The sequence below is a fragment of the Macaca thibetana genome, chromosome 14, assembly GCF_024542745.1.
Source record: "Macaca thibetana thibetana isolate TM-01 chromosome 14, ASM2454274v1, whole genome shotgun sequence".
In the NCBI taxonomy this organism is placed as follows: domain Eukaryota; kingdom Metazoa; phylum Chordata; class Mammalia; order Primates; family Cercopithecidae; genus Macaca; species Macaca thibetana.
This window is the reverse complement of record NC_065591.1, coordinates 107,294,397-107,308,193: the sequence shown is the minus strand read 5'-3', so window position 1 is coordinate 107,308,193 and position 13,797 is coordinate 107,294,397. Positions and strand designations below refer to the sequence as shown.

The following is a 13,797-nucleotide window of genomic DNA, read 5'->3' as shown; positions in this document are numbered from 1 at the left end:
GCTTTACAAATATTAACCCTCATTTATTCTTTTTTCTTTTCTTTTCTTTTTTATTTTTTTTGAGATGGAGTCTTGCTCTGTTGCCCAGTCTGGAATGCAGTGGCACAATCTCTGCTCACTGCAAGCTCCACCTTCTGGTTTCTCGCCATTCTACTGCCTCAGCCTCCCGAGTAGCTGGGACTACAGGTGCCCACCCCCACACCCGGCTAATTTTTTGTATTTTTAGTAGAGATGGGGTTTCACCATGTTAGCCAGGATGGTCTCAATCTCCTGACCTTGTGACCCACTCGCCTTGGCCTCCCGAAGTGCTGGAATTACAAGCGTGAGCCACTGTGTCCAGCTGTCATTTACTCTTAACAACATAACAACTCCATGAGGTGGCTGCCATTATTATCCTCATCTTAAAATCAGGAAATGGGGGCATAGAGGGGTTACTTAACACAAGATCACACAGCTTATGAACAGTAGGGGTAAGTTCTAAACATGCATGGTCTGCCTCTAGAGGCTACCGTGCCACATTACCTCTCCACTTGTATAAATTACAGGAATACGACACCTATTTTGGCAAATATGAACTTGGCTACTTTCTCCCCCAGTCTCCTCTTCCATCTATATAACTCAACTTTCCACTTTGGTTAATAGCATCCTCATCAACTCAGTTTCAAAGAAAGAAAACACCTGGTACATAAAAAATTTTCAGTGAAGGCTTCTGTATTGAGTTAAACTGTTCTAAATGGAATTGAATTGAAGTGTGGAACTCAGCATGGGAACTTCCATTGGAGAACTGGGGAAGATTTTAGAGAAGAGGTGACATGTGAGGTGAGAAGGCTGTAGTACTTTATATAGAACCTTGCATTTTAGCGTTGTGCGGGGATAAGAGATCAGGCAGTTCAATATTCTCATGTCACAAATGGTAAATCTCAGGTAGGTAAGAGGAACCTGGGATGTGAACAAGTCTAGACTCCAGTGGGGGAGGAGCAATAGCTCTTTAATATTCATGGCTTGTCTATAGACTGGTGGGACCAGTGGTATTGGCAGTACATGGAGGCTTGTTCTGAGACTCTCCCATAGACCTACTGAATCAGAAACTGCATGTTAATGAGACCTCCAGGTAATTTTTCTGCACATTAAAGTTTGAGAAGTATTGGTCTAAGACTGTTTTTATAATGGGCAAGGTGATCAGATTATCTAGCCAAGCTTCATAGCATCCTAATGATTTTATTTCCTCTGGAACACCTCTAACTTTTTGGAAATACACCTCTCCCCTCACCTGCACGCCATGGAGATTAAAATCAATAAATATGATTGCATGCATGCATTCTCTACTGTGTAGAGAAGGCTTTATCCTGAACAGCTCAAAGGAGACACAGTTATTATGATGTTGGTAAATGTTCAGCAGTTGATTTTGGTGGGAAGTGGGAGAGAAAGAAAGAGAATGGTTTCATCTGTGGTGTTAACCTAACCCCCAAGCATTTATGGTTAATGAGGACACCGGGCCTGCTATTAGTCACAGGTACTAGGAAGGCAGTGAAAAAAAATTGTTAGAACAAACTGATTTGATTAACATGGTCCAGGTGGGTGTTGGTTAAAATCCTAGAATCTGGAAGTACTGGGATGATCTAGGCCTCAGAGTACTAAAGGGACCTAGATGAAAATTAGAGGTGATGGAAACTTGGCCAGTGCACTAAGTACAAAGGAAGCCAAGATCTTGAGGCTTGGACTGGCATTGAGAATGGATGCTGGTTCGATGGAAGGCATGACAGGCTGGGTAGGACCAACGATGGATGGTGGCAAACAAGGTCAGGAACCAAGGGAAAGTAGAAAAGCACAGGCTCTGTGTAAATAAGAAGGAAATAGTTAATTAGAATAAAACTAACTTTAGCCACAGCTGCTGTGGCTGAGGGCCATTTGCTGGTTGGACTCAGGATGCAACCATACAGGAAAGAGCTGCTAATGGAAGGGGGAAGTCTTCCAGGCAGCTTTTCACCGAAAAGTTACTCTTTTCCTGTCTAAACCCATGGAAGACGATAAAACCCCTTCTGCAACAGCTGGGAAAGACATTCACAGACATCCACAGACATTCTGTAGAGTGATTTTATTGCAGAAGGCATTCATAGAACAGGTTTACATTGGAAGGGAATTGTACCTCGTGAAATTCCTGCATTTGCATGAATATGTGTGATAGCAAATAGCCGAAATAGCTAAAGTAGAAGAAACAGGGAGACATCTGTATACTCTAGAGTGAACAGTTGGAGGCAGACTACAGTTCTGCAGTTGGCCTATCAGCTCTACTGCAAGGAAGTGACGGGTCCAAATTACACTGGCAGGAGCTGCAGAAGGAGACTTGTGGTCAGTGCTGATCCAGCAGGACAGCAAGAGGGTTCAGAGAATATCAGACCAAACTGGCTAAGGGGACAGGACCCAACCAGAGTTCTACACGTCTCCTAGATGCAGCAGTTAACTATAAATAAACCATATTGTTCATTCCAGGAAGTCAGGTAAGTCTTGAACTAATCCATCTTGTTGCTCTCCCTGTAGAGTTTAGAGTCAAGAATCCACTCAAGTATTAACAAGCAGATGGGTATGATCTCAGAGACAGAAGGTCAAGGAGGCAGCACCCTTAGAGATGGTGCCTGTCCTTTCCTTCTCTTCCTCTCCCGCTCTCATCTCTAACCTCCTTTCTTTTCTTTTCTTTTTTTCCTCATTTTTTCTTCTTTTTCTTGGCCTTCTTCTGACTCTTCTGGCTATAAAATGAAACAAAGTTTGCATTTTATTATTTACTACAGAGAATTTTGTGTTTCCTGGTTTGGGTTTAGAAAATGCACTAGTGGAATAGCTTTATTTATTTATACATTGAAATAGACTAAATTAACTGGATTTTATGTTTTATGTGCCTACCCACACTGCCTTTGCCCTAAAAGATGGCACTTTCAATGCCAAAATGGCATCCACGTGGGTCTGCTACTAACATAGCATTTGCAAAGGCTGTTTACAGAGAAATAGTGTTGTAGTTGCCTATTGAGCTTGCCTAGTAATCCCAGCCCTTCAGAGGGTAACACAAAACCTCTTATCGAACACAATGGACTGGGGACAGAGCCAGGACACAAAGACAGACAGTCATGTAGTGATTTGACTGTGTCCACTGATTCTGGGGATATCTCTGTTTGAAGGTCACATAATTCCTACCTGCTCACCTCTTAAATCATCTGCTTCTGTCTGCAGGTGGTGACAGAGACTCCAGAAAACTAAAATAGTCATCTTTCAAGGTTAACAAGGAGCTGCTTAGAAGCCTCAGCATGACTGCCCATAGCCAATTCACAGGGAGCTGTCGCTGCTCCCCCGGGGAAGGGTTTCGGTTAATGAAGAGATGGGGCTGGGGTGGCTGCCTATGGAGAAGAGCCAGCTGTTTGGCTTCCTATGTTGGAGCCCTACGCTGAAGGCAAAGGGAGTGGGCTGCTGCCATTCCCCCAAGCAGAACAGACCGCAATGGTCCCTGTGAGATGTCTGCAACCAGGGAAAACTTGCTGCAGTCTGGGGCTCATTCAGTGAAATCCATTGTCCTCTCCCCATGAGAGGGGTTCTCAATTAAATTTCTCCTGAGGTCCTTTTTCTCCCATAGTGATCTATTTCTTGCAAGGTTTTTTTAATCTCTCAGATACTGCAAGGTTGACTCAAATAAATACTATAATTCTAGTTTAGGGTCCGACTTATGCAATGCCCTTTACTGAACATAATACTCAGTTTTCTTATTTGTAAAATGAGAGAGTAGGCAAATACAAAAGAGCAGCACAATAACTCAGTCCTACAAAAATACTGTCAGGAATTTTTTTTTATGAGAGCTAATAGACTAATGAAAAATAAAAGGGTTTTTCTCCAGATTCTCCCATAGCCTTTCCTCCTTCAAGATGAGTGCAAGAAGAAGAGAAGAGATCACTACCTGGGGCAGGTGACATCATGCTAATCAATAGTGGAGAGAGAACAGAACTTTGCAACTTGTTTTACTTCTACCTTGTCTACCAAGAAGACTGATCTTCAATCTTGGAAGAATAGAACAAACTCAGGAATAGACAAGCTCATGATGGGTGGAGAGATAATAAAAGAATACCTGTAAATGAGCTCGAGTCTTAAAGCCTAGACAAATTGCATCCCAGAAAGGTAAAACTGTGGAACTACAATCTGTAATCTTGGAGAAATAGTGAAAAAGACGAGGTATCCAGTCACTGGAGATGTGCACATCTGTCCCCATTTTTGAAGAGAGGTAAAAGCTGCATTCTGGAGACTATAACTTGGTAAGTATCATATCGACCCTCCACAAAATTTTAGATTGCACTATTAGGTGGGTGCAGTGGTGCACACCTATAGTCCCAGCTATTTGGGAAGATGAGGCCAGGAATATCACTTGAGCCCGAGAGTTTGAGTCCAGCCTGGGCAACATAGCAAGACCCTCTCTCTTAAAATAGAAAACAGCCAGGTACAGTGACGCACACCTGTGATCTCAGTACTTTAGGAGGCCGAGACGGGATCTCCTTTCCAACTCAAGAGCTCAGGAGTTCAAGACCAGCCTAGGCGCATGGAGAAACCTCATCTTTACAAAAATACCAAAACAAGTTAGCCAGGCATGGTGGTACGTATCTGTAGTCCCAGCTACTTGGAAGGCTGAAGTGGGAAGACCCTTGAACCTGGGAGGTTGAGGCTGCAGATAGCCGAGATCACACCATTGTACTCCAGCCCGGGTGACAGAATGAGACCCTGCCAAAAAAAAGAGAAAAATCAAAGATTGCTGCATTAAAGAGATGGTTGCAGACATTTAGTAAAGAAAACAGGAATCATCAGAAGCTGGCCTGGGTTCATTAACACAAAGTCATTACAGGAATAGTTCTAATATAAGGTCAAGTTGGGAGCAAAAAACAGCAGGATAGTTTTGAATCCTGGGAGTCTGTGTTTATTTATTTATTTATTTATTTATTTATAAGCCTTGACTAGAATACAAACTCCATAAGAGCAGGAATTTGAGGGAGGAGTGTTTTTTGTTTACTTTTGCACCTAGAACTATACCTGACGCATGGAAGACACTCAGTAAGTAGGAGGTTGCAGTGAGCTGAGATGGTGCCACTGCACTCCAGCCTGGGTGACAGAGTGAGACGCTGTCTCAAAAAAACAAAGAAGGAGAAGTAGCAAAAGTTAACTGTGACTATCTCTAGGTGGTTTGATACTGGGCAGTTTTAATTTTCTTCATAATAATTCATATTAAAAATGCCTATATTTTCCACATTTTCTATTAATGAGCATAGGTTACTCACAAAATCATAGCATAATCACAAAAATAAAATAACCTTTGACTTACTCATGACAAATTAGCCTAATTTTCTTCTTTTTGGAAGTATTACCAGACTGGTAGACTAAGGGAATGTGGATTTCCATGAGGGATTTCCCAAAAACTGTCATGTTATCCTTTGACCCAGATGGAGGGCCATGAGTTCAGTTAAGGGTTATGGCTCAGCTAGGTGAATTTGTTGAATGGCTGCACACCAGTTCTGTCATGCATCGATAACAGTGGGGATACGTCCTGAGAAATGGGTTATTAGGTGATTATGTCATTATGCGAACATCACAGAGTCAACTTACACAAACCTGGGTGATATAGCCTACTACATACCTAGGTTATAGGGTTTAGCCTATTTCTCCTAAGCTACAAACCCATACGGCATGTTACTGTACTGAATACTGTGGGCAATTGTAACACATTGATAAGTATTTGTATACGTAAATATACCTAAACATAGAAAAGGTACAATAAATATATGAGATTATAGTCTCATGGGACCACTGTCACACATGGGGTCCATGGTCGACCAAAACATTGCTGCACAGCTCATGACTGCAGTGTAGGTGAAAGGATCAATGCCAATTACAAGGAAGATTTCTAATGTTGCAATAGAGATCTGTCACACTCACCATGTTCTTCGGAGGCTTGGATGAAGATAAGGAAGGCCTGCCCACTTACATTGTAGGCAACACATAGCAGGGAAACCTAGCTGATACGCTGCTGGGCAAGATTCAGATAAAAAAAATCTCAACCTCTGTAACTCCTTTAACTTTATTGGCTCAGAACCAGTAAAGTTAAACTTGATAGGCCTTATATTCCACTTCCAAAAAGTCAATAGCCCAAGTAGTGAAAGAGAAAGACCTACTTAAGGATTGTTGTGTGAAAAAAGACCCAATCATTTTAGACAGCCTACAGCTCCTGAGAAGTCAACAGAGTGATGTGGCTGCTTAAAGAGCTAATGCAACCTTGGATCACATTACTAGAGCTCTCATATCTGGAATTGTGGTTGATTCCAGATTTATCATTCTATGACAGCATTATCCAAAGTGCCTTTTGGAATATTTCATGTTAAGTGGATGGTCAAATATATTTGGGAATTGTATTATAGCGAGCTTCTCTTATGGAGATACACAGTATATATTAGCAAACTAAATATTCTGAGAAGTCCTGCAATAAAGAAACCTGTTTATTTGAACTCAGGTCTGCCTAAATCATTTTACCAGGAAATGTTTTTTGTTGTTTTGTTTTGCTTTGCTTTGCTTTTGTATAACATTCATTGACAGAGCACATTTGGGGAAATGCTGATGTACCATAAGCTACCCTAGGCGTGAATATATCACTCTATCTTTGTGCTCTTCAGCAAATAGCACAGTGCAGGGCACAGGACAGGTCCTCAGCACATGCTTGTTGAATGAATGAATATGAATGTACCAGAATACTTCAGTATTGTAAAGTCTCCACATCCCATCATGTAGAAGGTGCACAGGCAGCTGGAACATATCCAAAGGAGAGCCAACAGAATGGAGGGTTTGGAATGCTGATTATCTAAGAGAGGCTTTGCTTGGAAATGGAGAAGACGTTGGTCAGAACAAAGGCCTGGTTAGCCTGGGGTTCTTGGGGGCGAGATGGGCTTGACTGAGCCTGGCTGGAGTTTGGAAATGAGACATACTCTCCAGGAAACAAGAGGACATCACAAGCTACTAGTAAAGTCCCAAGGCCAAGCATGTGTAAAAGAATACAGTTAGGAGTCCCAGGGTCTTGGAGCACCCTGCTGGGTGACAGACCCCTGAGAGACCACCTATTCCAGCGATTCCCTACCCTGTCTCCACACATTAACCTCTGCCTAGTTTTTCAAAATACCATTATCAGGACTTCTTCCTGGACCACATAGATCATAATCTCTGGTGCTATTGCCCTGATAATGGCAGGGCTGGGACCAGGGCAAAGCGAGCCTGGCTCATAGGGGAGCTAATGTAAGGAGACAGTCACTCTCGGGGCCCTCCCAGTGCAGGGTTGGCACCAGAGAGAGATGCACTTTACATTTTGCATGCTAGGCGCCTTTCACTTCTCATCCCAGTTCCAGCTCTGGACACTGGCACTCTGTAAAGTTGCCCCCTGGTGATTCTTAGATGGGGCTAGATTTTAAATCCACCAATGCATTAAAACTCATTCCATTTGCTGGCTAGAAAACAAGGAATCCAAGGCCATGCAGGAAGTTCATGTCAAAGACAGGACCAGAAAGGACCAGTGGAATCTGGCAGCAGGCAAGGGGCCAAGGAGAAGGCAGGCAGAAGAACTTGGCATCAACTGCTGGGGACTCACCTACAGGGACAGAGGTTTGGCTCTACTCCTAGGGAGGCCTTGTGAGGTAAGACAGGGCCCCAGTCCAAGGTAATGGATCCCAGGCAGGAAGACAAAATGGAAATCTGGGAGTTAGAGAATAAATACAGTCATAGGGGCTAGACTACATGACTTGGTCCTCATGACCAGATGTGGCCCAGTGATGGGGTTGGAAGTATTGACCAGGGGTGCCTGCAATTCAGGGCCCTCAATGTTCCTTCCCATGGTCCCAGAGACTGTGCAGAGCTGAGCCAGCAGGACAGGGCTCCACAGCGTGGTAGGAAACATGGGCGGTTCTCCATCTTGGGGAGGCTCAATGGCCATCTTCCAACATTCAAATGGAAATCATATAGAAAAGGAATCAGAGTTACTTGAAAGGGTTTCAAAAAACAGAACTCACACCAATAAGAGAAATGGCTGGCAGGGTGTTCAGCAGTCCCATGGATATGTTTTTTCTTCAACAGTGTTTGGACAGAACAGACCCAGGGACTCCCTCTCTTCTAGCCTCCGAGCATCCTCCAATCTCCTCTTCACTTGCAAACTCCAGGATCATCTTCTCGGCTATCTCCTGCTTCTGGGATCAGCCCACACAGTTGTTGTGGTTAGCTCCTTCTTGCCAACCAATGAGGAGCTCCAAGATTCATCAGAATTATTCCACTGACGTGGAGGCAGCCGCCAACCTCCTGGTCAATTTGCATTGGTGAGCCTCCTCCACCCACTCTCGCTAGGCTTCTGTTTCCATCATGATGATGTGGCTCTGGAAGCTGTGGGACTCTTCTATGAATTGGCCAAGGAGAAGTGCAGGGCTCTGAGCATCTCTTGAAGATACAAAACGAGTGTGGCAGCAGTGCTCTATTCCAGGACATCCATAAGTCACCTTACGATGAGTAGGGTAAAACCCTGGATGCCATGGGAGCCGCCATGGCCTTGGAGAAGAAGCTGAACCAGGCTCTTTTAGATCTTCATGCCCTGGGTTCTGCCCACACAGACCTCCATATCTTGACTTCCTGGAGAGCGACTTCCTCAATGAGGAAGTGAAACTCATCAAGAAGGTGGACAACCACCTGACCAACTTTGATAGGCTGGCTGGCCCCCCAGGCCAGGCTGGGCAAATTCCTCTTCCAAAGGCTCACCCTCAAGCATGACTAGGAGCCTACTGAGCCCAACAACTTCTGAAGGATCCCCCTCATAGTGTCAGGGCTTCTGCCTGAGCCTCTCCCTCCAGCCTCTAGGCAGCTTTTTAACCACCTTGGAGCTTCTTCTCAAGCCTTGGACCAAATGGAAACAAAACTTTTTGCAGTAAAAAGAGAAAGAGAGAGAGGACAACTTTGTCCCAACATTAGGCATTTCTACTAGCTGGCAATTTCGAAAACTGGAATAAGGCAACGCTTGTAACCTGTCCAGATGTGTAAGGAGGTTTGAAGACAGATGTCTCCACTGGAGAAGTGACCACTTTCTATTATATAAAATTTTTTTTGTGACCGGGTTCCACACTGTTGCCCAGGTTGAGTGCAGTGGCACCATCATGGCTCACTGCAGCCTCGACCTCCCAGGCTTCAGTGATCCTCCTGCCTCAGCCTTCCAAGTAGCTGGGACCACAGGTGAGTGCCACCATGTCTGGCTAATTTTTATCTTTGTAGAGACAGGGTCTTGTTATGTTGCCCAGGCTAGTCTCAAACTCCTGGACTCAAGGGATCCTCCTGTGTTGGCCTCCCAAAATGCTGGGATTTATAGGTGTGAGTCACTGCACCCAGCCTCCACTTCATATTAAACGACTGCTGTTGTCTTTCAACTCAAAGATCCTGAATTCCTTGTCTTTTTTGTTTTCTTACCTCAAGGAGCTCCTCTCTGGTTCTCCAAAATGCTCTATCCGGGTATTCAAGATGGTAAGGAAGACCACAGGGACATTTGCATATAATTAGATTATGAAAGACTGAGGTTTGAATAAACTGTGCAGACTATTTACAGACAATTTTCAGGTTAAAATTACATCACGGCTCCCCTTACAGTCATCATCCTTTGATTTCTCTCTTCTGTTTCTCCTCCTGCACCTATTTACATTGACCCAGATCAAATCTAATCAAATCAGCTAGCATTTGTGGAGGGCTTACTGTGAGCCAGGCACTGCGCTAGATGCAGATGCTTACCTCGGAAGCCCACTCAGAGAAGGCTGGGCTCAAAGAGTCAGGGCTGGGGAGCATAAGGAGCACCACGGCCTGGGATGAATTCTCCAAGGCCACAAATGCTCACTCCCCATTCAAGCAGGCCCAGTGTAGAGAATAAAGATAGCAAATTCCCTGGATACACTCCCTAGAACTGTCGCTTCAATGCTCAGATCAAAAGCCAAGACTGGGCAGGATCCTGGGAATTCCAGGATATGTGCACATGGCTTCCACGACAGTACAAAAGGCAAAGTTCTCAGGCCAAGGAAGACAGCCGTTGGTTCCTGTGTAGACAGGGTGGGTCATGCTGAGCCAGGAGGAGAGACACAGATAAGCCCTGCCTGCCTCAGGGCCCTTGTCCATGCTGTTCCTTTGACACTGAAGGGCTTTTCATGTCCCCCCTGCCTCCTCATCCCAGCCCCACAGAGTCCCTTCTTCTTGCTTCTAAAGGACAGCTTAAAACTCCCTTCCTTCAGAAAGCATTCCCAGATCCACCAGAGGAAGTTGGGCACCTTTCCGTAGCATCTTCAGGCTTTCCTGTGTAACATTTTTCATAACTATAACCAATAACTGTTTGTGCAATTGCCTTCTCTCTAGACTACAAGTTCCTTAGGAGCAGGGAACTTGAATGAATAAATGAATGAATGCCATAAGTCATAAAAAGAAGAAAAAGGTAACTGGAAGCAGGAGAAGCAGAAACTAAGGCACCAAAGATAGAGGTTTGGCTGGAGCAAACAGAAAACCAGATGGGCAGAGCCAAGGGTCAGGTACAGACCAGGTACAGAAGCAGCAAAGTAAGACTGTGAAGACAAGGCTTGCAAATGCGGGATTTCAACAGCGTCCCCTTGAGGCGAGGTGTGGGGCTCCTTTCCTGGGCATGGGGCAAGCTTTAGAGAGGAGGACTCCCACTAGAGCTCCCGTGGTTTCCAGCACAAACAAGATAACCTTCCTACGGCAGAATGAACCACCCAATATAAATGAGGCTGTACACGGGTTTACGGGACATCTGTCCTCAGACCACAGGGACCTGAGATCCCTACTTAGCAAGGTTGCCATGTCTCACTTACAGCTGCCCTGATCTTCTGTCTGGTTTGTTTTTTTGTTATTGTTTGTTGTTTGTTGTTTTTTGTTTTTGTTTGTTTCTTTTTTTTTGGCTTCGTTCTCCCTCCCCCACTCCCCAGGCTCTCCCCAACCCCCCGCCTGCAACTATAGCTAAGGGAACTCCATTAGCTTCTATCTCCATTACCTGGTCATCTGATTATCTGATACCCTGGGTTTTCTTGGTTATTCAGTTGAGAACTCTGGGGGAACTTAAAAGATGGAAGAAGGATGGTGTGTCCCAAGTTGAAGGCAGAGTCCTATCTTACAACACAGCTGGGTGTGGTCTGATTAATTGCATTACACCAGGAAAGACAGCAGGGGTTCTGAGATCAGGAATTAGACATCTACTCAGGTGTGGCAAGCCCCAAGGGGAGAGCAGAGCCATCAATCCAGGGGCCACATGAGAGCTGGGACCAGATATTAGCTCTGGGGCTTCAGCAGGAAATATTAGGGGTCACCAGCTAGGTAGACGGGCAGAGATGCACATAAGAAATAAGTCAAATACAGGCAACACACAGAAGTCCCAGCAGGCAGGAAGACACCTTTGGGAATGTCTGTTTATAGGAAGCAAGCTAAAAGGACAAGATATAATCCCCGAGGAGACCGGAGGCCAGGGCAGGACACTTGTCTGAGGAATGAATGTCCTCAGATTCTGAGGGTCTGAGTAGAAGGAAAATAACCAAGGAAGGACTTAGGGACAAAGGCATATGTCAGACGATTCACTTGTCAGACTGAGGCACAAGATTAGGGACAAGAAGCAAGCCGCCAGGGTGACAAGACCAAATCAACACAGTTGGACTGCAGCAGCTTAAATTCTTCCTGCCTGAAGTCAGAATTGATCCTAGAGCCTGGGGCAGAGCTGAGCCTGCAGATCTGGCAGCCAAGTAGATTCAGCTCAGGGAGAAGAGAGGCGCAAAGCCTGGGAACCAGGTAAAGCCTGACAGATGGAACACAAATGATGCCCAGTTCTGCTCCAGCTGTTTTTGATAGCCTGACTTCTTGCTCATAGGTTCAGGAAGGATGAAGAATGGGCTGACATGGCCTTGGAGAGCAGCTGCTTTTTGCGAGGAGTGGGGGAGAGGAGGTGTGTGGATGCAGATTTGCAGAGCACTCTGAGTGTCTTGAGGGGGCATGGGTATCTTATCAACTGAGAGGAGAACCGTAATTCAAATGGAGAAGAGGGGCTTCAGTCCTCCATTTGCAATAAGAATATGGCCCCTCCAAGAAGACTGGGAAAGCATGTCCTGCTGTATGAAATCACTTTAGATGTGGTCTCTTTTCTTACTCTGTGTATTTGCTTGGTTTCTCTCTTCCTCATGAGAAAAAGAGCAAGGGCTTTTTCTATCTTGTTCGCCTCTGTATCCTCAATGTTTGTAATAGTTGGAACCCAATAAGTATTGGTTGAGTAAATGAATGCATACATGCATGAAGGAATCAATGAAGTGACGCATGGTTCTGCAGTTATCATGCAGGCTACTTCTCAGGACTCATGAAAGAAAATCTTCCTCCACGTTGCCTGGGAGATGCCTGGACCCCAATCACCCTCACAGGTCCAGGAGTGCTGGTCTCTACAACAAACCCATCTACTGACTCTTTAACTGAGGAGAGTAAAGCCCAAACCAAGGTTAGGCTCCCACGTCCACATGTCTTCAGACTGCGTCCTCCCTGGCAAGTTTGAGTTGGGACTGTCCATGTGTGTTTGTGAGAATCTGAAACAGCTGAGGAGAGAGACCTTGACCAACTGGGAAGGACTGGCAATTCATGGATATCCACATCCAGGCGACATGCAGGATGTGCTGGCATTCGGGATCCTGGGTGAGGAACCCAGGAACAATTCATTACGTCACGCAGCTCTGGCAGGGGAAGTCACCACTTTAAGTGAAATGTTCCAAGAAAAGCAAAAAGTAACAAGAACAAAACAGAAAATCAGGGTTAGTGATGGAAATTCATTGATTTCTCTTGTGGGTGTAAATTACAAATGGGTTGGAAAGACAGTAGGTAGTAGTACTGGAAGCTGTTATGGGGGAGCACAGCTCTGGCAGAGCTTCACTTGTTGGCTGAGTACCTACTGTGGTCCAGCACTGTATCGGGTGCTAAAGATATTATCATGAACAAGGGAGACTCAGTGTTTGGAGAGTACAGACACTAAAAGGGCAAACACTAAGATAAGAACTTTAATAGTTCCGTGGACACACAAAGCAGGAGCACTTATCTCAACCTGACAGAGTGAAGCGAGGGCAAGGAAGGCTTCCTAGAAGAAATGACATCCGGGTTGAGAGCTAAATAAGCAAAGAGGGAGGGGAGAGAATTCGAAAGCGGGGGAAGGAATAATGTGGCCCACAACCCGGAGCTAAAAGAAAGCACGGAGCATTTAGGAAACTACAGGGACTTCAGCCTGGTTGGGCTGAAGTGAAAGAGGGAGTGGTGAGAAGTGAGCGGTGAGTGGAGCCTTGATCACGAAGAACCTCCTAAATCAGCTCAAGAAATTTAGATTTCTCACTTTGTCAATGTTGGGATGGGAATGAGGGAAGGTGGGAAGCAGTAATTGAAGGGTTTTAAGAAGGGGAGTATGGGCCGGGCGTGGTGGCTCACGCCTGTAATCCCAGCACTTTGGGAGGCCGAGGTGGGCGGATCACAAGGTCAGGAGATCGAGACCATGGTGAAACCCCGTCTCTACTAAAAATAGAAAAAATTAGCCGGGCGCAGGGGCGGGCGCCTGTAGTCCCAGCTACTCGGGAGGCTGAGGCAGGAGAATGGCGTGAACCCGGGAGGCGGAGCTTGCAGTGAGCCGAGATTGCGCCACTGCACTCCAGCCTGGGCGACAGAGGGAGACTCCGTCTCAAAAAAAAAAAAAAAAAAAAAAAAAAA

The 13,797-nt window shown here is 45.3% G+C and overlaps 1 pseudogene; it reads left to right on the top strand.

Moving 5' to 3' along the window:
* The first annotated feature begins 7,982 nt into the window (after positions 1-7,982).
* LOC126936534 (ferritin light chain-like) lies at positions 7,983-8,815 on the top strand (annotated as a pseudogene).
* Positions 8,816-13,797: the final 4,982 nt, after the last annotated feature.